The 23,678-nt window shown below is 43.2% G+C and overlaps 2 long non-coding RNA genes across 3 annotated transcripts in view; one reads left to right on the forward strand and one right to left on the reverse strand.

Moving 5' to 3' along the window:
- Positions 1-9,259, forward strand: part of LOC115933555 (uncharacterized) — a 28,575-nt gene extending 19,316 nt beyond the window's left edge. For both annotated transcript variants that reach the window (XR_008676950.2, XR_004069405.3), the window contains 2 exons: positions 7,229-7,361; positions 8,856-9,259. This is a non-coding gene — a long non-coding RNA (uncharacterized lncRNA). The remainder of the gene's footprint in view (positions 1-7,228; positions 7,362-8,855) is intronic.
- Positions 4,242-23,678, reverse strand: part of LOC129531646 (uncharacterized) — a 40,108-nt gene continuing 20,671 nt past the window's right edge. The window contains exon 3 of the long non-coding RNA XR_008676951.2: positions 4,242-4,858. This is a non-coding gene — a long non-coding RNA (uncharacterized lncRNA). The remainder of the gene's footprint in view (positions 4,859-23,678) is intronic.

Raw genomic sequence — 23,678 nt, forward strand, 5'->3', positions numbered from 1 at the left:
TCAATTAATAGCGTATTTTTCTACATTCTAGAGCATAGTTGGCCAGGGCCTACCCCAGGCCAGAGAGCCTTTCATTAAGTGAACTGCCCTAGAGGAAGAGGACCAAGTACCAGGAGGGCTCAAAAGAAAGAATCTCAAGAAATATCAACAGGAAAAAGGAACTAACGCAGGAAAGATTTTAATCCCTCACTGATTCTACCACTGTAGACCGCTTGTCTCCCTGACTTTTAACTCTCTCAAAGCTCCTCTTTTCCTCCTCCTCTTCTCTTTCTTTTTGCTCTTCCCTCTCCTCTTCCAAAGTGTGTGTGGCAAGGTCTGACAGGGAAGTTCATTGGCTCTTGTAGAGATATGAGTATGCCTTCGATATAAAGCTGACAGACTGCAATTGATAGAACAATCAAATGTCCAGCTACTGAATGTTACTTCTTTAGCAATCCCTCCCAAAAGGGTCATTCATATTTTCTTACCCTTACATTCTAGCTCTGACATTATGGTCTGGATCCCTGAGACTTGCGCCTCCTCCCAAGGCACTTGTTTGTGATTCTTCAATGGAGGAATAGGTAGGAAGAGTTCCTTAGGCAGCCAGATACAAAATAAGCTCATTTAGAAACCTTCTATTTTCTATGGGTCAGAATATAAATTGAAAATGTCTCCTTCAGTGAGGAAGAAAGAAAAATCCTTTAAAAATCATGCTGCTATAAAGACACATGCACGTGTATGTTTATTGTGGCACTATTCACAATAGCAAAGACTTGGAACCAACCCAAATGTCCATCAATGATAGACTGGATTAAGAAAATGTGGCACATATACACCATGGAATACTATGCAGCCATAAAAAAGGATGAGTTCATGTCCTTTGTAGGGACATGGATGAAGCTGGAAACCATTCTGAGCAAACTATCGCAAGGACAGAAAACCAAACACCGCATATTCTCACTCATGGGTGGGAATTGAACAATGAGAACACTTGGACACAGGGTAGGGAATATCACACACCAGGGCCTATCATGGGGTGGGAGTGGGGGGAGGGATAGCATTAGGAGATATACCTAACGTAAGTGACGAGTTAACGGGTGCAGCACACCAACATGGCACATGTATACATAAGTAACAAACCTGCACATGGTGTCATGTACCCTAGAACTTAAAGTATAAAAATAAAAAAAAAAGAAAGAAAGAGAGAAAAATCCTTCCCTCATGGATCACAGTTCCTAGAGCAGAAAGGCAAATAATAAATAAACAAATATATATTAATACATAAGAACACTTCAGGCAATGATGCTTTGTAGAAATGGATATACCAATGGGATAAAGAGTGACTAAAGAGGATTTTGTTGTTTGCTTTTAAGATGAGAGAGACACTAGGACATGTTTGTAAGACAGGAGAATTGCTATATAGAATGAGAGATCAGTGACTTAATTCTCATTGTCCAAAGCACTCTCCTGTTTCTTTGCCTCGCATCCTGACCCTAACCCATGTTAATTAATTTGTCAGGTAAAATATATTTTTGGTGACCTATTTGGGTCAATTTTAATTCTATCAGGTGCCAGTTACATAAAAGCAAGCCATCATATTTGTCAGTGTATTATTTTCAAGTGTTTAAAAACAGAGGTTTGAAATTTTAAAAATTACTTAGAATGTAATATAGTTATTTGTACCTGCTTTCATGCTACAGTGGCAGAGTTAAGTGGTTGCAACAGAGATGGTATGGCCCACAAAGCCTAAAATATTTACTAGCTGGTCCTTTGCAGAAGTTTCGTTAGCTCCTGACATGTGGCACTAATAATTATACTAGCTCTCTATATTAAATAGTTAATACTTTTTCCCACTGATTAAAGCATCACACTTATTAGCTATAAACACACAAACACAAGTTTACAGCCTATTTATTTTGTTCTACTGATCAGCTTGCCTATTTCTATAATAGTATAACATTTTATTTTAAAAAACTTTAATTGTAAAATATTATTTAAATGTTGATAGTGAAAGCTCTTTCATTATCACTTTTTAAATCTTATTGATTATTTTAAAATCTATTCTTTTGAATGAGCTATGGAACCATTTTTGTCAAATTCCTAAAACTTTTATGAGTGCTCATATATGTCTTTTTTTTTTTTTTTTTTTTTGAGATGGAGTCTTGCTCTGTTGCCCAGGCTGGGGTGCAGTGACACGATCTCAGTTCACTGCAACCTCTGCCTCCTGGGTTCAAGCAATTCTCCTGTCTCAGCCTCCTGAGCAGCTGGGATTACAGGCATGTGCCACCACTCCCAGATAATTTTTCTATTTTTAGTAGAGATGGCGTTTCACCATGTTAACCAGGCTGGTCTCAAACTCTTGACCTCATGATCTGCCCACCTCAGCCTCCCAAAGTGCTGGAATTACAAGCATGAGCCACTGCGCCCAGCCCATATATAAGTCTTTGTGTGGACATATGTTTTATCTTGGTGAATACCTAGGAGTGGGTAGAATTACCAGGTCATTTGGTAAGTGCACATCTAACTTTATAAGAAATCACCTGTCTTCTATTATATTTTAAATATTTTTTATTTTGCATTGTTTTGATTTTTCTCTTTTTTTCCAGGGAAGCCAATTATGCCTATGCTGGATCTCCTTTGACTGTTTTCTACATCTACCATTTTCTGTTTAATCTGTTTTAACCTTTATTTTCATTTTATTGTGTAAGTTTCCTCATTTCTATCTTGTGCTTTGCCACTACCATTTCCACCTCATTGTTTTCCAGGTTTTCTCTAGCTGCTCTTCCCTTGTCTCAAGATTGCTAACTTAGCTCAGCTTTTGTGATGCATCTGCATTCACTGAAACTTTGGCTCCAGCCTTTGCATTTTAGGTTACAACTTGGCACAACCATTTCAGAAAACTGTCATTATCTACCAAAGTAAATTATAAACATACCCTAAGATCCTGTGAGCTCTGGACCTTTACATATTGTAGACACAAGCCCTTTGTTTGCCAAATGTTTTGCATGCCTTCTTCCTCTGTGGCTCTCTTTTTTACTTCCTCTTTTTTTTTTTTTTTTCAGATGGAGTTTCTCTCTTGTCACCCAGGCTGGAGTACAATGGTGTGATCTTGCCTCACTGCAACCTCTGCCTCCTGGGTTCAAGCAATTCTCCTGCCTCAGCCTTTCAAGTAGCTGGGATTACAGACACACACCATCACACCCGGCTAATTTTTGTATTTTTAGTAGAGACAGGGTTTCACCATGTTGGTCAGGCTGGTCTCAAACTCCTGACCTCAAGTGACCTGCCTTCCTCGGCCTCCCAAAGTGCTGGGATTACAGGCGTGAGCCACTGAGCCCAGACTTCTTTTTTACTTCTTAATGTTATTTTTGATGAACAGAAGTTTTTATTTTAACATAGTCATTGCTACGGTTTGAATGTTTTTGTTCCTCCTCACCAAAGTTCGCATGTTGGAAACTTAATCCCCAATGTAACAGTGTTGGGAGGTAGGATCTTTGGGGAAGTGTTTAGGTCATGAAGACTCTGTCCTCATGAATAGATTAATGCCACTTTAAAAATGCTTGTGGGGGCCGGGGCAATGGCTGATGCCTGTAATCCCAGCACTTTGGGAGGCCAAGGTAGACAGACCACTTGAGCTCAGGAGTTCGAGACCAGCCTGGGCAACATGGTGAAACTCTGTCTCAACAAAAAAATAAAAAATACAAAAATAATAAGCTGGGCATGGTGGCACGCACTGGCAGTCCCAGCTATTCAGGAAGCTGAGGTAGGAGGATCGCTTGAACCTGAGAGGCAGAGATGGCGGTGAGTCATGATCACACTACTGCACTCCAGCCTTGGTGATAGAGTGAGACCCGTCTCAAAAAGAAAAAAAAAGTGCTGGTGGGAGCGGACTCACTCTCTCTTGCCTCTTGCCCTTTCTGCCTTCTGCCGTGTAAGGATGCAGTAGGAAGGCAATAAGAAGGCCCACACAAGCTGCTGGTGACTTGATCTTGGACTTCTCAACCTCCAGAACTGTGAGAGAATAAATTTCTGTTTTTCATAAATTACCTGGTCTGTGGCATTCTGTTACAGCAGCACAAAATGGACTAAGACAGTTGTATATGTCAGTCTTTTTCTTTATGGTTAGTGCTTTTTATGTTCTACTTGAGGAGTCTTGCCTTATGCTGAGATCATGATGATATTCTTTTATATTACCATCTAAGACTTTTATTGTTTTGCCTTTTCTTTAAAAGAATCACTTATTTACATTTTGTTTTTGTGTATGTTTGAAGCAAAAGCCAAGCTTTATTTTTTTCCAAATGGGTATCTAAATATCCCCACACATTCATTGATAAGACATTCCTTTCACCTGTGCTCTATAGTGTCACCTTTGACATAATTAATGGTTCACATATCTGTTTTATTATTTTAATTCATTGATAAAGTTGTCCATCCTTGAACCAATATGACAAAATCTTAATTGCATAGTTTTGTAATAAATCTTGATACTACTAGCTAATTTCTCCCATCTTCAGCTTGTTTATATATATACACATTTTATATATTTATGTATTTTTATATATTAAGTTAATTTATATAATATATATTTACCTCTCCGCCACACCGCCGCTGCGCCACCATCATGAACACCAGCCGTGTGCAGCCTATCAAGCTGGCCAGGGTCACCAAGGTCCTGGGCAGGACCGGCTCTCAGGGACAGTGCACGCAGGTGCGCGTGAAATTCATGGACGACACGAGCCAGTCCATCATCCGCAATGTAAAAGGCCCCGTTGGGTTCTTCAATGTAAAAGGATGTTGGGTTCACCCGCATGGCTGATGGGAATGGTCTGTCACAATCTGCTCCTTTATTTTTTGCCCGCCACACGGAATTGAGATGCGCCTTTAAATAAAGCGTTTGTGTTTCAAGTTAAAAAAATATATATATATTTACATATTATTCAATATATAAGTGTTACATTATACATATATATTAATATTTACATACATATTTTCCTGTAGGAAAAGTTTTATCTGCATTCCTCAAGTTTGGATATACAGTATTTTTGCTATTACTTAGCTCAAACAATAATATTATTAGATACATACATATTTAGTGTTGTTATATCTTCCTGGTGAATTAAACCTCTATTATATTTTTTCCCAGGGCAAATTTATGTTACTTCTGCCATGTGCCTGGAAACGCTCATACCCTGGGATCACTTTAATCCAGCTTCAGAGACTGGATAAGTAAAGCTGAGTTGCACCCCCTCTGAAGGTCTATTTATTTCTGGTTCAACGTTACTCCTAGGGTGCAGACATCCCTTTGGGGTCTCAGTCTAAAGAGAGGAGGGCTTGTCAGGCTTCCTTCGCCTGTGTCCATGCTCCATGAGTCTATCAAAGGTGTCATTCAGTCTCCCAGCACCCCAGTAAACTTTTATTGCTAGGAAATAAGAAAATTGTTGCTTTCAAATATTACTTTTAAACTGATCATGATAATGAACTTGCTTATTAATTCTGGAAATTTTTTCTGCTGCTTCTGTTACATATTCCAGGTGGATAATAATATCATTGGCAAACAATTATGCTTTTATCTCTTGTTAGCATTTAATATTACAGAGGAGATATATACAGCCAGTCTAATTTTTTTTTTTTTTTTTTTTTTTGAGATGGAGTCTAGCTCTATCCCCCAGGCTGGAGTGCAGTGGTGCACTCTTGGCTCAACCTCCACCTTTCAGGTTCAAGGAATTCTTCTGCCTCAGCCTCCTGAGTAGCTGGGATTACAGGCGCACACCACCACACCCTGCTAATTTTTGTATTTTTAGTAGAGACGGGGTTTCACCATGTTGGTCGGGCTGGTCTTGAACTCCCGACCTCATGATCCACCCACCTCAGCCTCCGAAAGTGCTGGGATTACAGGCATGAGCCACCACGCCCAGCCAGCCAGTTTAATTTTTAAACTTGCCTCCTCAGCCTGAATGCTTCGCTCATTTTGCCTGGTGTGCCTAAATGTGAGTCTCTTTCCATAGACTTGATACAAAAGGAGGAAATCACTTTTAATCAATATATAAGGCTCTTTCTGGCAGTCTGAAAATATTCTTTTATATTATACCATAGTTAAGTAACTATTTCTATCCCATTTGTTCTGTTCTGAGTCATGTCTCGATTTTCTATTTTCTGTATTTATTCTCTCACTTGATTTTTTTTTTTCCCTTTCTGCATTCTTGGAGGACTTTTCAAGCTTGTTCTTCACATATTTCTGCTTTCCTCTCCTGTGTTATCAATTCTGTTCTTTATTGGTTCAATGTGCATTTTAATATTTTGCCATCTTATTCTATCTCTTTGTGGTTTTATGTCCTGCTTCATAAAGACCCCATCTTCTTTTACTTTACTGAGGATATCAAGCAGCCTCCTAAAATTTTCTTCAGAGCCTGCATTTACATTATTTTTGAAAATACATTTGGTCTCTGAATCTTCAATCTGCTATTCCCATTCCTTTGTTTCTGTAACTTATTTATATGTTTCATATTATATTTATTCTTTCTCTTATGATCTTATGATTTTTAAAATCATAATCTTCATCATCATAATATAGCTTGCATTTGTTGAGTGCTTACTGTGTGCTCTTCCAAGTATTTCTATGTATTGACTCATGCAATCTCACAACAGCTCTATGAAGTAAGAAGCATTAGTAACCTCATTGTACAAATACAAATGCTGAGACATCAACATTAGGTAACTTGCCCATGGTCACAGAGCTGTAAGTGGTGGAGTCAGGATTTGAACCCAGACAGTCTGGCTCCAGAGTATCAATGCTAGACTGCCTCTCAGTCATGTTTAAGACATTTTTAAAAGGCGAATGCTATCTAACTCAGTATCTGACAACAAATTATGTGTGTGGATTTTTCCCTAGCTCCATTTCTATTTGTGTGAAGGTCAAACTCCATTCTCAGCCACACAGCTGAAGAGCAGATTGGAGTACATAACATGCAGTCCAGTCCTGACTTCTGCTGGGTATTCATCCATTTAAACTCTGCACCTCATACTTTCAGCCAACGTGATTCTTGAAAAGCTATAGTTCCGACGGGTTCCAACAAAGCTTTTTCTCTCCATACCCACTCTAGCAGCTCTTTACTTGTAGGGCTTATATGACCCAGGATAGGGGTACTACTGTGGTTCCTCACCTTAATGTCTATACACGTACATGCACCTCCCCAACTCCACTATTTACTCTCTAGTTAACTTCTGGGGGATTTCTGCTGTCTTTAAATAGATGCAAACAAATAACAAAGAAGGAGGAGGAGAATCAATATGGATTGGTTCACAGGACCCACAGCAGACGGACAGCTGGGTCTTTGAGTGAAGAGCTAAACAGTGGTGATGTCTGAATGGTCTTGAGTTTTCAGGTAAGCTCTGTTTCATGAGCCACATGAATTCAAGTTAACCATCATTCACCTGCATTAAAGATTCCTCTGAAATTCTGGGTCAGCACTGTCCATTAGATTTAGTTTTGAGGCTGGTTATGAGCTTTCCCCTCACCACTCCCTGCCATGGCTTCCTAGATATTTTATTGAAAAGTTGAGAGATGCTGTATTTTTTTTTTTTTTTTTTTTTTTTTTTTTTTTTTTTTTTTGAGACAGAGTCTCGCTCTGTCGCCCAGGCTGGAGTGCAGTGGCGCAATCTCGGCTCACTGCAAGCTCCGCCTCCCGGGTTCACGCCATTCTCCTGCCTCAGCCTCCTGAGTAGCTGGGACTACAGGCGCCCGCCATCAAGCCCGGCTAATCTTTTGTATTTTTAGTAGAAACGGGGTTTCACTATGTTAGCCAGGATGGTCTCTATCTCCTGACCTCGTGATCCGCCCGCCTCGGCCTCCCAAAGTGCTGGGATTACAGGCGTGAGCCACCGCGCCCAGCCTGAGAGATGCTGTATTAAAGGCTGTTAATCAGGTGCCATTTTAAACCAGAACTACCCTCAGCCATTGTTTTCAAAGCTGACCAAACAGATTAGATCAGTGATCAAGGGACTCGTAAAGGGATTGAAGGGCCATATTAATTTTTAAACCTGATTACAGTTTCATCCATGGGCTTTGTGTATATACAGATACTTTTCACCTCACTTAGCATCTCCCAAATCCTCAGCATAGAAAAATAACTATTCAAGACTACCCAAAAGTACAACCTTCTTGAGTCAGATATAATTAGACAACAATTACAGACTGTTTGCCTACCCAGTACTACTCTCCTGTTCTTCCTGAGTAACAAAACCCCAACTTTATCAGGAGTGACCACATTTTTCAGCCTCTTTTAAAACTGTGTGGCCATGTGACATTGTTTTAGCTAAGGAAACATGAGTAGAAGCTGTTGGGGGGAGCATAGTGCACAGAAAAAGACTCTTTTTTTTTTTTTTTCGAGACGGAGTCTCACTCTGTCACCTAGGCTGGAGTGCAGTGGCACAATCTTGGCTCACTGCAACCTCTGCCTCCCCAGTTCAAGCGATTCTCCTGCCTCAGCCTCCTGAGTAGCTGGGACTACAGGCGCCTGCCACCATGCCTGGCTAATTTTTGTATTTTTAGTAGAGACAGGGTTTCACTATGTTGGCCAGGCTGGTCTTGAACCCCTGACCTCATGATCCGCCCACCTCAGCCTCCCAAAGTGCTGGGATTACATGTGTAAGCCACCACACCTGGCCTAGAAAAAGACTCTTTAAAGAGACACAGGCAGCTGGAGATTGCATCTTCCTTTTTACTCTTCCTCACCTCCTTCTATTTCCTGCCTAGAACACAAATGTTATTCCTAGATTTCAACAGCTATGTAGACCATGAGCAACCTAGAGATGGAAGCTATGGACTAAATCTCTTGGAATTTTTTTTTTTTAATCTCTTGGAATTTCATGGATGATAGGAGCATCTTTCATTCTAATGAAGCAACCCTTGATGGGCTCCTGGATAGCTTCAGGGTGGAAGCCGGTCACCAAAAAGCTCAAGCCGTGATTAGAAGCTTGGAACTTTCAGCCACACCCCACCCCTATCCTCCAGGAAAGAAGAGGGGCTAGAGGTTGAATTAATAGCCATTCATGCCTTCTTGATTAAGCCTAATAAAAGTCGCCAAAGTACAGGGTTCAGAGACCTGGGTTGGTGAACACATCTATGTGCCAGGAAGGTGGTGTGCCTCGACTCACTGGAGACAGAAGCTCCTGCAATCAGACCCTTCCAGACCTCACCCTGTGTACCTCTTCATCTGCCTGTTCATCTGTATTCATTATCATATCCTTTATCATAAGCCAATAAACATAAGTCTCTCTCCAAGTTCTGTGAGAACAATTTGTCAGAGCAAATTATCAAACCTGGGAAGGAGGTGTGGGAACTCCCGATTTGTAGCCAAGTCAGACAGAAGAGTGGGTAACCTGGGGATGTACTACTTTCGATTGGCATCTGAAGTAGGAGGCAATCTGGTAGGACTGAGCCCTTAACCTGTGGGGACTGCATTAATTATAAATAGTGTTAGAATTGAGTTAAATTGTAGGACACCCAGTTGGTATCCTGGAGTGTTGGAGAATTGGTTGGTGTCAGAAGAGCTCACATATCTGGTGTCATAAATGAAGAATTATGAGGGGAATTCTTATAATTATCTGAGAATATATGGGGGAAAGGAGTGTTTTTCCTATACAGTCACCATGCTAACCACCTCTAACATCTCAACTCAAACATCAAAACTGGCCCAGAAAACACACCAGGCACTGCAATGAGACAACTGTAGTCCCAACAGTTAAACAGGGCAATTTCCAGGCCCCTGTGTGTCTTTCATGGTATTCTCTGACTATCTGAGCATCAGATCACAGATGTCGACAAAAACCTAAACTGACAGCCTGCTGCACAGACTGAGCTGAAATCCTGGGCTGGGATTCCAGGGCACTGTTGCATGCAGGCGATGGGCCCCCTACTACCTTCAGGCAGGACATTCCAGTCGCAATTACACATTCACATCACATTCAGGAATATCACAGTGTAAGTCAGCCTTTGACAAAATCCCATTTTTCCCCCAAATAATATAGAGGCAGAACAGCTGTAAAAATTACCTATAAGTAATCCTTTAGCTTTTCTATGGTAAAGTGGCTAGGTACAGGTGTCCAGATCATTAGCATATATCACCCAGTCCAGAGCAACATTCCTAGTTTTTCTGTCTGCAGCTGTGTTCCTTTCACAGCTCACTACAGAGTAATCATAAAATTCATTTATAAGAATTCATCAAGATTCTTTGGGACATTTGAATAAGCATTCATAGAAAGTGTTTTCTAGGCCTTTCTTGATCAATTTCAAGTTAAAATATCATTATTATGCTTACAGAAAGTTGTTGCTTTTCCCCTTCTTTTCCTTTTCACCCACAATCCGTTTAAAAATCAGACAGCATCTGAATTTAAAAAGCACAGTCCAAGATACACCAGAGTGCATATAAACATTCTGAACATTTTACCAGACCTTAAACACATTAGCCTATATTTCAGTAGGACCTCGTTTTAAAACATGCATTGCCACAACTCAGGGTTTTAGAAGCCTGGAGAGATGGAGACCAAAGGAAGAGAAGAAAGAGCCACTCTTGAGCAATTCGGGTAATTCCCTCAGTATATGGCATGATTTGATAGTGAACAGGAAGACTCTTCTAACTGCAAATTTCTCCCGTTCACCTAATGTCTGCAATCCTACCATGGTAGACCTCTTTCAGTTCTTCCTACAGTTAGGGATGCAGATGCTACCAGGAAAGATAATACGCAGCAATGATTTCCTTCTCCAAGTAAAGTGACCTAGATTATCAGTGCCTTTTCAACCTAACAGCTACCTGAGAGGAAATAAATCAGAATGCCGAAAAAAGGTGTGTGTGGCCAGGCGCGGTGGCTCACACCTGTAATCCCAGCACTTTGGGAGGCTGAGGCGAGCAGATCACCTGAGGTCAGGATTTTGAGACCAGCCTGGCCAACATAGTGGAACGCCGTCTCTACTAAAAATACAAAAATTAGCCGGGCGTGGTGGCAAGCACCTATAATCCCTGCTACTTGGGAGGCTGAGGTGGGAGAATCACTTGAACCTGGAAGGTGGTGGTTGCAGTGAGCCGAGATCGTGCCACTGCACTCCAGCCTGGGTGACAGAGCGAGACTCCGTCTCAAAAAAACAAAACAAAACAAAACAAAAAAAAACACAAAAAAAGGTGTGTGTGTCTAGAGGGATGGGGGTGAAGAAAAGAGGATGTACACAGAAAGGTGGGATGGGTGAAAGGGTGGGGGCCCAAGGAGGGTTAGGGGCATTAGGAGATGTGGCCAGGGGTGCACAGAGGGGAGTAGGGACACTCGGAGGAATGGGGTCTAGTGGGGAAGCTGAGGAGAGGAGAGCTGGACAGATGATCTTCAGCAGCGAGCATTGCCCTGGATGGGGACCCCCAAGTAGAAGATCTGACCACTAGGGAGTGAAAGGCAGCAGCGTATGGGCCGGAGGATTCCAGAGGATGGGAGGAGTGGCATGGTGGGAGACCGAGAGGAAGAAAGACAGTATAGTCCAATGCCTCCTACTTCACCAAACACTGCCTCGCTGAGGCCAGCATAAATCCTATGGATGCTGTTCCCAGTTAGCTTCCAGCCGGCCTCACTGCTGCTATTTCCAAGGTCAGTCTCCAAAAGCTGGTTGCCCAATCAGGCGGGAATGAGTCAGGGCCCCACCAGGCTGGTGGAGCGTGGGTGTGGGTGGGAGCTTGGGGGATTTGCACAAGCCTGAACCGCTGAGATCACCAGAGAAGCCCAGCTGCCCACAAAGCCCTAGAATGGCTCCTAAAAAGACTTGGAGAGGGGGGTGCCAGGCAGTAGGATTTCTGGCTTCCCCTCTGGCTTGGCCCTCATATGTGCCCTGTCACTTCCCAGACCATGTATTAACAGGAATAATGGGTCCTGTCCCTGTCAGCCCCTGTGGGTAAGGGGAGAGCCAGGGAGGTGTTGGAGCCAATGCCCCTGACATCCCCAAGCTTGACTTTATGTTCCAGGACTGGCACCTGCCTCTTCTGGGCTGGAGAGTGGCATCAGTGCCTCTCAGGGGCCTGCTGGTCCAACCTGATCTGGTGGCTTCCCTGGGCCTCTGTCAGGGAGGAATGGGGCCTTTTCCAGGGTAGCATTGGCCTCCAGATCACCAGCCAACTTGGGTTTAGGGGAGGGGGATAAGGGATGCTGGGTGTCCAGCCCAGGTCGGCTCAATCTTAGGGACTGCAGAGCCAATCTAGGCTTATAGCAAGCTTGGGGTGCAACCACCTCCATCCCCAAAACTATCTGCTGAGCAAAGGCAGTCAGCCAAGCTGATGGGAGTAAAAAAGCACATCATTAGAGATGGTTCAGAAAGCAAGTTAGAAATGGAGGAGCCTGTCCCTTCCTCTAGACATGTGCTTGTCACTTCTGAGTGAATGTCAACAAAGAAACTCTCTGCAGTGATTCCAAGAGGGTACGCCTCTAAGGGGGCATGTGTGCATCTCACTAGGAAGAGGGAGAATTTTTTAACTCCCTGCAACCACCACCACATTCACCTGCAGAAATTCTAAATCACCTTTCAGGTAAAAATGGCTGCAGCAGCGACAGCCAACGAGGTTCAGAATCTAAGTATTGAGCACCTTCTGTGTTCTGGGAGTATTCGGACAGACCCAGGTAACGAACAACATTCCACTGTGTCATCCCTCTGGACTTGTCTGAGCACGACAGTTTATTCAATCACAAGACAGTCCAGTCACAAGACAGGAAGGTCTGAAGAGAGCCCAATCTCACCCTTAGGGTGTGATGGTCCTGAGGAAAGTAACCTGCTGGCCCAACCTAATCCCAGACACTCAGCCAGGCAGGACAGGCTGATGTCACAGTCACAGGCAATCCCCAGCTCTGGTGGAAGCAAACAGTGAACAGTGGGGGACCAGGCTGGTTAGACTCACAGGTGGGTGGAGTGCAGCATCAGGCAATATTATCACAGTGGCACTTGGAAGTCTGGTCAGGCAGGTTATCTATAGCCAGGAATCTGCAGTTTTGCTCCAGGATTTAGGAGAATTCTCTGGCCTGTGGCTGGGGAACTAGTAGATACAGGCAGTGAGGTGGAGGTATTAGGAGATTACCAGGAAAGGAACCCAGGACAGAGGCCAAAGGGATGGCAAATGGGGTTCAGGCCTTGGATCTTGGAGTTGGCCCTAGGCCACCTTGTCATGGATCAGAAGAGGTTGTAGGGGGGTGGGGGAAATGAATGACACAAAGTCATGGCAGAATATGGACTGGACAGAACTGTGAGCCTGCAGAGGAGGAGAGCATAGGCCTCAATGAGGAATCAGGAGCTGGGTGTAAGGGTGGGTTCCTGAGCCCCAAGAAGTCTGTTGTCTGCCTCCTTCAGGTGCACAACCACGGCCTCCACTAGCCCAGGTGGAGCCTTTGCATGAACTAAAAATGGTGCCTCCTTTGGGCAGACCAGTTGAGTACACACCCTAGAGGCACACAGGCACACCTTTGTTCAAACAGAAAGGCACCACTTCCTCCTGCAGGTGCAGCCCACACCAGGGCACATAACTTGAGAACAGAGCCTGCACTAGATCCCAGCGCCCACTTTCTTACTTGGTCAGCACCTGTGTGCCATCCATAAAATGCACACCTGTCCGTGGATGCCCTGGGAATGGCTCAGGGAGAGGGCGTGTGAATCCACCTGTTCTCCCCGGCAGTGGGCAAGCCTAGACCTCCCAGCACGGAGCAGGGACCATGGGTGGGCTTAACTCTGTGGTGGAGGAAGTGGTATTGGAATAAACTTGTCTTTGTGCTGTTGAAAACCAGCCCCTACACCTCAGCGGCCACCCTGCAGTGTAGCCTGTAATTGATTCCTTATTCACACCACGTTGGAATTTCAAGAATCGGTGCTAATAACACCCTTTCCCCTTCTTGCAGCCCCAGAGCTGTAGCTGGAGAGAGAATGACAAGCTGGGTAGCCTCGGCCACAGGCCCCCAGCTAGAATCCTGACCTGCAGGTTATAATAATTATCAGTAACAGCTAACATTTATGGTGCACATTGCAACTTACCAAGTGCTTTCATGTGCATTCTCTCCCTTGCTCCCTGTGAGGCAGGGATTCCTGGCAGTCCCTTCACAAATGAGAACACAGACTAGCTCTTATGTGTCCAGATGGTTGGTATAGCAGCATGTATTGGAGTTCCCTGGAGCCTGACTACCAGTTTCCCATCCCAGTATGACCATTTCTTGGCTGTGTGACATAGAGCAAGCTGCTTTACCTTTCTGTACTTCAGTCTCTCTATGCATGAAATGGGGATATTAGTAGCTCCCTCGTGCATGAGGTGATGTGGCAGTTAAAACACTTAGAACAGTCAGTGCCTAGCATGAAACAAGTGATCCCAGCATAGAAGCTCTGCTTTCATAGCCTCATCTAGAAAACAAGATCCACCTAAGTGTGCAAAAACCTCACATCCTTTGGCAGTCCATTTGTGGCACAAATAAAACTGGATCAGATTGCAGCATCACATTTGAGAAATGTAATTCCTGATAAGTTTCCTGAGCACGACTTAGCCCCCACAAGGCTGGGTAGTCAGAGAAGTTGCCACAAATGCTGTTGACTGGGTTGAGGAGAGCAGGTGGAATGGGCTCTGGCTGGACTGGGCAGTATGTACCCTCTGCACAGAGGCAACTGGCCAAAGGTGCCCATTTTTCAGCAGAAGCCCCAAACCCTGATTTTTAATGTGAAATATCCTGATTTCCAACTTTAGCAACTCAAATTTCTTCTAAACACTGTGTGGGCCAGACCAGACGCAGGTGCATGCAGCCAGTTTGTGCCACCTCTCCCAGCGGCCCTCTCTGACTGCCACCCCTGGAGCTTTTAGTGCCTGCGGCCTCACACACTTCTCTCCAGGTTTGTCCTTATCTGTCCCATGATGGAGACCACCCCACTTGGTCCTCTCCTCGAGGTCCTTGGGTGGTAAAATGTCAGCCATGAACATGATGGGTGTTCTACCTGGAGTACTTCAGAAGGAAAATGCCACGGACAATCAAGTACTCAATTACCATGGAGGATGAAAAAGAATGTGCTACATAAAATAAGGTAAAATGAAACATGCTTTGGCATGTGAACATACAATGGGAAGTGTTTTGTCAGCTCCACACACAGGCAAGATGCCATGTGCTCACTATAATTTTTTTTAATACTTATCTCAAAGGAACGATTTGACACCACACGAAAACCCCTTATTAAGGGGAACTTCAATGTGATCTCTGCCAAACTCTCGTGTTACAGCTAGAGAAGCTGAGAGAGTCCTGCATGAGATCTCAGAGCTGGAACCCAACACGGCGCTGCCATGTGCTCACTCAGCCCATTCTTCATTTTCATGTGCAGTGCCTGCTTTCCAGGGTCTGAGATTTCCCTCCTTGAGGCAGATCCACATATGTGTCATCCCAAGCATGTTCTTATGAGGCACTTACTGCAAGTGCAAAATAATAACACAGTAGCTTACATTTGTAGGGTGCCATATATGGTCATCCAAGGACCCTCGTGTGTTTTTCTTTCCTGACAGGGGCATGAGACATGAACGCAAAAACCCATGCCCAGGGTCAGGAGAGCTGGGCTGTTGTCTGCACCACTAACAAGCTGTGTGACTTTGTGGGAGCTATTTGGCCTCTTCAGCCTACTCTCTTCTTTTCTCACTTTGGATAATACCAGCCATGCCTTAGTATTGGTATAATTATTATGAGCTTTCCCCAGCTACTGGTTGAAGACATGAGGCTCTGACTCCAGTCTAAGGATGCTTCTTGACTGACACCTTGAAAAATGACACAAGGACCCTGAATCCACCAAAGAGGAGAGTTGCACACAGAGAGACACACACAGGCCTGCATGCATATCCATGTCCTGCCAGGTGGGGTAGGCAGAAGGCTGCTGAGAAGGTGGCCCTCAGGAACCCACCCCTGGCAGCTACCACAGTTCATTGCCCCTGCGTGCCAGACTTAAGGTCACCCAGGCCTTCCTGGGGCTGAGGGTCAGCAAATGCCTTGGCTGGGGCTGGCAGCCCCTCTACTCAGCTGGCTACTGGCATGGGATGTCTTCTCCTTGACTTCTGAATCTATTTGGCAATCCTGGTGCAGGTTGAGACCAGACTTTTAGTACTGAGTTAGAGAGACAATGATCTCAGCAAGACCGAGGCAACAGGATTAGAGCTGAAGCCAGTCAAGAACCGCACCTGTGCTCACATGTGTGCCGATAAAGTTAAACAAGCTAGTAGTGTTTACACTTGAGGGGATCAACTTTGGAATTAGAAAGGATTTTCCAGAAGGGGACAGCCAGGAACTGAGGAAGAAGAACTTTTGAGAGAATATATGGCAGGGACAGAGTAGCCTCCGCCCTAGGCTAACTGTACCATTGGATCCTAATTAACTTGGGAACATATCTTAGTCTTATGGACTATTGTTCCCTCCATTTATAAGGAGGTATAATACTAGTTGACATTTAGTAAATGCTTGCAATATCCCAGGTGCTATATTAAGCACTTTGCATGTGTGTCTAATTTAATCCTCACAATGAATTAGGGTTCTATTATAATTCCCATTGCCCAGATGCAGAAACTGAGGTTTACAGTTTAGTTATTTGCTACCATAAAGGAGTGATACATTTTGCAGGGGAAATCTTCACAGAAGTGGTGACGTTGAAGCTGTCTTAAAAACCAAGTAGCTATTTGTCAAGTAGGCAGCACCAAGAAGAGGAAAGTGGACAGGGGGGCACTTTAAGAAGAGGGATCAGCTTGTAGCAAAGCTCAAAAACAGGAAATGACCTGGAAAAGCCCACTGGGATTAGACTGTGAAAAGCTATATAGGGAGTTGGACAATCATGCATCACTGGAATCTTTTTGGTAGGAGAGTCACAGGATCAGATTTGTTGGGTGGACTAATGATTTTACAGTGTCTTTTGGAATAATGTTTTATCTTCTTCATTTATTATGGCTACAACTTACTCTTTTTTTTTTTTTTTTTTTGAGATGGAGTCTCACTGTGTCATCCAGGCTGGAGTGCAGTAGTGTGACCTCAGGTCACTGCAACCTCCGCCTCCCGGGTTCAAGTGATTCTCCTGCCTCAGCCTCCTGAGAAGCTAGGACTACAGGCATGTGCCACCACACCCAGATAATTTTTGTATTTTTAGTAGAGACGGGGTTTTGCCATGTTGGCCAAACCTGACCTCAAGTGATCGTCCCGCCTAAGCCTCCCAAAGTGCTGGGATTAAAGCTGTGAGCCACCGCGCCTGGCCAATTTGATCTTAATTCTCCACCACTTGCATCTTATTCCCTATTTTATTACCCTAGTGTAGTGTATATTTGTGCCACCTATTTAAATCCTCTTGGGAAGGAGACAAGAAATAAACACCTACTTACTTATAAATACATGAGGATGTACACCATATAGGTGGCATGCAGATCAGGGAAGAGAAGATGTCAAGAGAGACCAGGAAGAGGGCACTGGAGAAATAGACAGAGTAGTAAAGAGATGGGTCACAGAAGCCAAGAGGAGAGAGCATTAGAAAGAGGGAGCAGCTGGCTGGCAGCATGTCACATGTTGCCAAGAGGTTAAATTGGATGAAGACTAAAAAAAGGCCTTGGGATTGAGCGATGAGAAGGTCACCAGGGACCACAAGGACACTTCATTGCCCTATTGCATCAGACACAAATGAGAGATGAAGAAGTGGAAGCAGCAAGGACAGACATACAAGTTCAAGAAATTTGTAAGCAGGAAGAAAAAAGAACCGTGGATTAAGTGAGGGGAGGAGGCTTTTATTTTCTTGTTTTGTCTTGTAGTTTTTAGGGAGTGGATGCAAACACAGATGGGAAGGTAAGCTTCAACAGGACACTGCCAAGAGGAAGCATGAAGAAAGAGATAAACCCAGAGGCGGAATGAACCCTTTGGCAGTGGAGATATCTGACCATGGAGATGGTGAGAAAGCTCAAATCTAAGTTCTGGGTTTCCCTTGCATTGATAGCTGAAGGACTCACATGTGCATGGTGATTGGAGGAACCCAAGAAGTGAGTTTCTATCCTTTCCCCTACAGAAATACTGTGGGAGGCATTGCTCCAGAGGTAGACTCCTGGCACTCCTATTCCTGCCCCGCACCCTCACACACACTCAGTGCACGTCCCCAGGGACAGTCCCTTCTCTGGGCCTTATTTTTCCTGCCTGAGGCTCCTGGTGGGAGTGATGCTACCTTGGAGGAGTCTCAGGAGAGGAAGTGGAGCACACAGGCAGGAGGGAAAAAAGGAGGGAGGCAGGAAGAGCATAAACCAGGGCTCGGCTATGCCAGCTCAAGGCTCAGGAATTCCATATTCTAATTCCAGCTTCTCTTAAAGGGCTGGGTTCTCTCTGATTGATGGATAATTCCTGTTCTGCCTATTCTGCAATCATGCTTCCATTTCCATTCCAAAGATGAACCCAAAGAAACTTGTATCCAAAAAAAGGCTCAAAAAGTAGTGGTGACTCGGAAGGGCGAGGCCTGTGGCTGCTGGCAGCATATATGTCATGCCACCTATTCCTGCATGCTTACATAATCGCAGTGCAACCGTGACTCACAGCCCGACAGCCAAGCTGAAACGTGATTAAGTCCTACAACCCTTCTGCCTGGAGCAGGGCAGGGCATGCTGTTTAACCCCTCTGCTGCCACAGCCTGGTGAGAAGGTAGTGCCCTTGGGTAGAAGAGCTCCTCCAGATGGATGAGTCCGACGCATTCGGAAAGGACCCCTGACCTGCATAAATACTTCTCTGAGACAGCAGCAAAAGGTCTTTCATTCCACAGATACAAATATTCCTGGAAGAGGTGACACATGGAATCCCTGCATTTTAAAGCTGAGAAAACTTTAGACTTACCCAAGTTGAGTCATCTCCTTTAACAGATGAGGCTACCGAGGCCCAGTATCTAGTGAGAGATTAGTGACCACTCAAGGTCACACTGTGAGATAGCAGCAGAGTGGGGACTTGAACCTGGGTCTCCTGGCAGCAAGTCCAAAATGTGGTAGCCCTGACAACCTATTGAGAAGATTGCCCCTCTATATTCCAGGCTGCCAGTCAAGTGGTTCCGCACTTCACAGTAGCTTGCGCGCACCTGTTGTCTTCATACAGCCCTAGCAAGAATGACCCCAAAAGGGTTGTTCCTTAATCTCCAAGCTCCACTTAAAAGTCTCACAACGGGAGTTCTGGGGAGAACAGTATTTGGATTCAGGTCGAATCTCCAGCTCTGGAGTCTGTCCACATGGATGTGGTTGTGTCTGACACTTCCTAGCTCAGTGACTTTGAGCATCTATTTGAGTCTCAGTCACCTCATCTGTGAAATGGGGATAAAAACAGTAGTGTTGTTGTGAAATCATTGAAATAATTTGTCAGAGGTGCCTGTCACAGTGCCTGGCATGCAGTAAGTGCTCACAAGTGGTAGCTGCTACTCCAGTGTTAGAAGCACTGCTGCCTTCACGAAGGACAGGGAGTTCCCGCTGGAAGCACTCAGAGAATGCTGCCTTCAGGCTGACCCCCAACACTCACAGTCTTCATGATAATCTCAGTGCAGAGCTTCTCTATAAAGACCTCAAAGCTCCACCAGCCAGCTAGACACTGTGTGACCTGAATCCTGTCCAGGCCCCTGCCTTGCGGTTGCTGACATCCAGATGAAAAGATCTGGATTGCCACATCCTACCTGGTGTTATCTCTGGCAGTGGCAGGAAAGGATTGTCTGATGGGGAATGGCTCCACAAAAGGTTAAAATGCCATCCCCTTCCCCAAATGTCTGTCCTGGTTTCACTTAATAACCAAATGATTCTGTCATCCAAGGGTTCATCTAGATAAATGATTGCAAACAAATCTTTTATTTTTATAATTGTCCTATTCAAACATGTTTAAAGCCTGTATTCTAGGGGAAGGGAAGCTATAAATATTAACAGTAGTGAGAGAAGCACTGGACTGGGGACAGCAAGAAGAGGGGAAGGGAGGGTGAGGGGATGGCTTGAAAATAGAGAAGAAAGTAAAAGCCTGCACACTGAACGGTGAGACCCCCTCACCCTTCCCCTGCTTATTTCCAAGAATGCTGGCAATCAGGTTCATATCCTCCAGCAAAGAGACTAGAGAATCTTAATCTGGAAAATTGAATCACACTGGAAGAAAGCCATACAGATCCTACAGATACTGACATTTGGAAGTGTCTCAGTGCAAAAATCCTGTCATTGCACAAATGTACTGTAGCAGTTGGCCTCAACCCCACCAGACTCAACACCTTCTTTTTTGTTGTTGTTTTTTAACAGCTTTATTGAGGTATAATTGATATTCAGTAACGTGCTCATGATTAAGATGTGCAATTTGGAAATTTTTGACATATGCATGCACTCATGAAATGATCACCAAAATCAACATTTAAAAACACAGCCATTCCCCAGAAGTTTCCTTGTGCCATTCATTGCCAGTCTCTGTCCCAGTTTCCATTCCCAGGCAATCACTGATCTTTTGGTCACTATAGGGTTAGCTTACATTTTCGAGAATTTTATAAAAATTGAATTATATGACATGTCTTTTTTTTTTTTTTTTTTTTTTGAGATGGAGTCTCCCACTGTCACCCAGGCTGCAGTACAGTGGCATAATCTCTGCTCCACTGCAGCCCTCGCCTCCCATGTTCAAGCAATTCTGCTGGCTTAGCCTTCCAAGTAACTGGAATTACAGGCACCCACCACCACACCCGGCTAATTTTCGTATTTTTAGAAGAGACATAGTTTTGCCCTGTTGGCTAGGCTGGTCTTGAACTCCTGACCTCAAGCCAGGAGGTCAGGCTTGATCATCAGGTCAGCTGATCTGCCTGCCTCACCCTCCCAAAGTGCCGGAATTACAGGCATGAGCCACCAGGCCCAGCCAATATGTCCTCTTTTTGTCTGGCTTCTTTCAGTCAGCATAATTATATTTTGAGATTTGACCATGTTGCAGGTACCTTCAACTTTCTTTTTAAAGCAAAAATATTGAAATACCTCTTTTACTATGTGAAATTAAATTCATAGTTAAAATAATCAACCTACACATTATTTTCTTTAAATTATAATGTCCTTACGAAGGAGAAAAAAAAAGGAAAGTAGTTCATGGCCCAAGATGGTTTACTAAGTAGGCTCATGGGCAGCATACCTGGGAGACATAATGAAACAGTTAGATGCTTTCATTTTTTACAATGAATAGTCCAACCTTAAAAGAAGTTAGACCATATTCAACTGAATATTGTTGATACCATTGTTCATTTTATTTTGTCATGTTTCTTATATTTACCATCTTGAAATAAGATCTAAGTTAGTGCACTGGAACCCCTCTGGGTAAGAGGGACAATTGCAAACCTAATTTTTGCAATTGCAAAAATTACCTGCATATTTTATCATGAGCAGTGCTGTTGCCATTGACATGTTTTTCTAAATGGTGACAACCCTTGGTTAAGTTCTAAACAAAACAAAGTCCAGTCTCCTCTCAATTTACATAGCAGCAGCATTTTAAAAAATCATAGGGTATGTTAAATCCATGTGAAAAAAGTATTTCTATTTATATATAAAGCAGAGCTGATATCAAGAATCAAATCATTATAAAGAGCTTTTCACCCACATAACTGTGCAGTAGGACATAGAATAGGACACAGACAGGGTTGCCAGATTTGGCCCATAAACATATAATATTTGAGACATACTAATACAAAAAAACGTATTTGTTGTTTATCCAAAATTTGATTTTAACTGAGTGTCCTTTATTTTAGGTGGCAGCCCTAGATACAGGGCAATCTTTGTTTTGTGGAACTGTCCTGCAATCCAACTAGCATTCTTGTCCCCCACATATTAAATGTTAGTAGGCCCCCCAATAACTGTGATAACTAAAAATCCTCACGACTTTCCAAACTGCCCAGGAGCTGCCCCTACTGAGAACCATGGTCCTACAAAGGAGATCACCAGAAGCAAGCCCTACCCCTGCCCATAGAGCCCACATCAGATTCTTAGTGATTGACTCAAATATTAATGAATGGTTAAGGATCCATAGACATTTGAAAAAGACCCCCAAGGTGAAAAACAAAGGCCAGAACAGACAGAGAAAAGGGACTTGAAGAAAAGAACAAGAAGAAAAACAACTTTAGAGGAAAAACTGTATGTATTCTTTGGAGAGATAACAGCAAGAAGAGGATGCTATAGAAGGAGGAGGAGGAGAAACAGGAAACCTATCAGAGAAGCTGGAAATTAAATATGATAGCCACAGTAAAAAAAAAAGTCAATAGGAAGGGTGGAAGGTAAATTCAAGGGAGTCTCCCCAAAAACAAAACAAAATAACTAGGAGGTAAACAATAGGGAAAGAAAATAAGCCAGAAAATTAGAGGATCAATTCAGGGAGTCCAATATTCAAGTAATAAGAATTCTAGAAAGAGCAAACAAAAACTTGAGAGAGAAGAAATTTATCAAACAAATAATAATTTTTAAAAATGCTTCAAACAAAAAGATTAAAAGAGCCCATCAGGTACCAGAAAAAGAATATAACTTCTGCCATGATCATATTTTAGAACACCAAGGAGGAACAGAAGTTTCTAAAGAGAAAAAAATTACATCCAAATAACTAAGAATAAGAATGGCCACTTCTTAACTGTAACAGAAAAAGCTAGAAAACATAAAGCACTGCTTTCCAGGTTCTGAGAGGAAAAAACTATTTTCGGTCTAAAATTCTATACCCAGCCAAATTATCAGTCAGGCATGAGGACAAAGGAAAAATACAGGCTTGAAAGATCTCAGAAAACTTTTCTTCCATGGACTCTTTCTCAGGAATAGTTATTTAAGAACATGTTCCATGAAAATGAGAGGGTCAATAAATCAAAAAAAAAGAAAGACTTAGGATCCAGGAAATGAGATCAAACACAAATAAGAGTCAAAAGGGATTTCCAGGTTGATGAAGGGAAGGCCTAGAGCCATGCTGCACAGCTGTTCCCAAGAGCAACAAGTCAGCCTGAAGCAAGAGGATGGAGTCAGGAAAGTTATCTGGTAAGTTATTTAACAATGGGAATAATCATGTTCAGATACTACCCAAAGGAACCAAGTAATTTAAGCAAATGGATGGAAAGGCAATTATTAACCCTAGGAATATCCAAAAATTTATAAAAATAAAACATTATAATATATTCCTTTGTTCTGCAATAAACAATATTTACATAGTCATAATATAACATTTTATAATATGATATAAAATAATATAATGAAATAATATATAAAAAATATAAATCTGAAATCAGATTTAATCAAAGCAACAATACAGTATAGCTATATTGGCAGAAAGAGGGGCAGGAAATGGGGGTGAGGAACAGAAAGAAAGTTATATCTCTTGTAGTTCACAACAAAGCCAAAAGATAAAGTTTAAAATTGATGCCTCAAACCAATGATATGTACATATCAAATAGAATAAAAATAGAGATAAATGGCAAAGAAAAAAACTTAATAAGAATAAAGGAGTGGATGGGGCAGGAGACTGCTGTTTTTACATAGGAGACTTCTGTCATTAACTTTTAAAGCTATGTGTGTACTGCTTAGATAAAAGGAAAAATTAATTTCAAGAAATTAATGGCTGTGGTGGAAGTAGTCTGGAAAGGTTCCAGCAGGAAGAGCTGCTACATTCTGTCACTGAATTTAATCATTGAGCTACTCTAGACCCTGGGATGAGGCCAAGTAGAC

Source organism: Gorilla gorilla, chromosome 12, assembly GCF_029281585.2.
Source record: "Gorilla gorilla gorilla isolate KB3781 chromosome 12, NHGRI_mGorGor1-v2.1_pri, whole genome shotgun sequence".
In the NCBI taxonomy this organism is placed as follows: domain Eukaryota; kingdom Metazoa; phylum Chordata; class Mammalia; order Primates; family Hominidae; genus Gorilla; species Gorilla gorilla.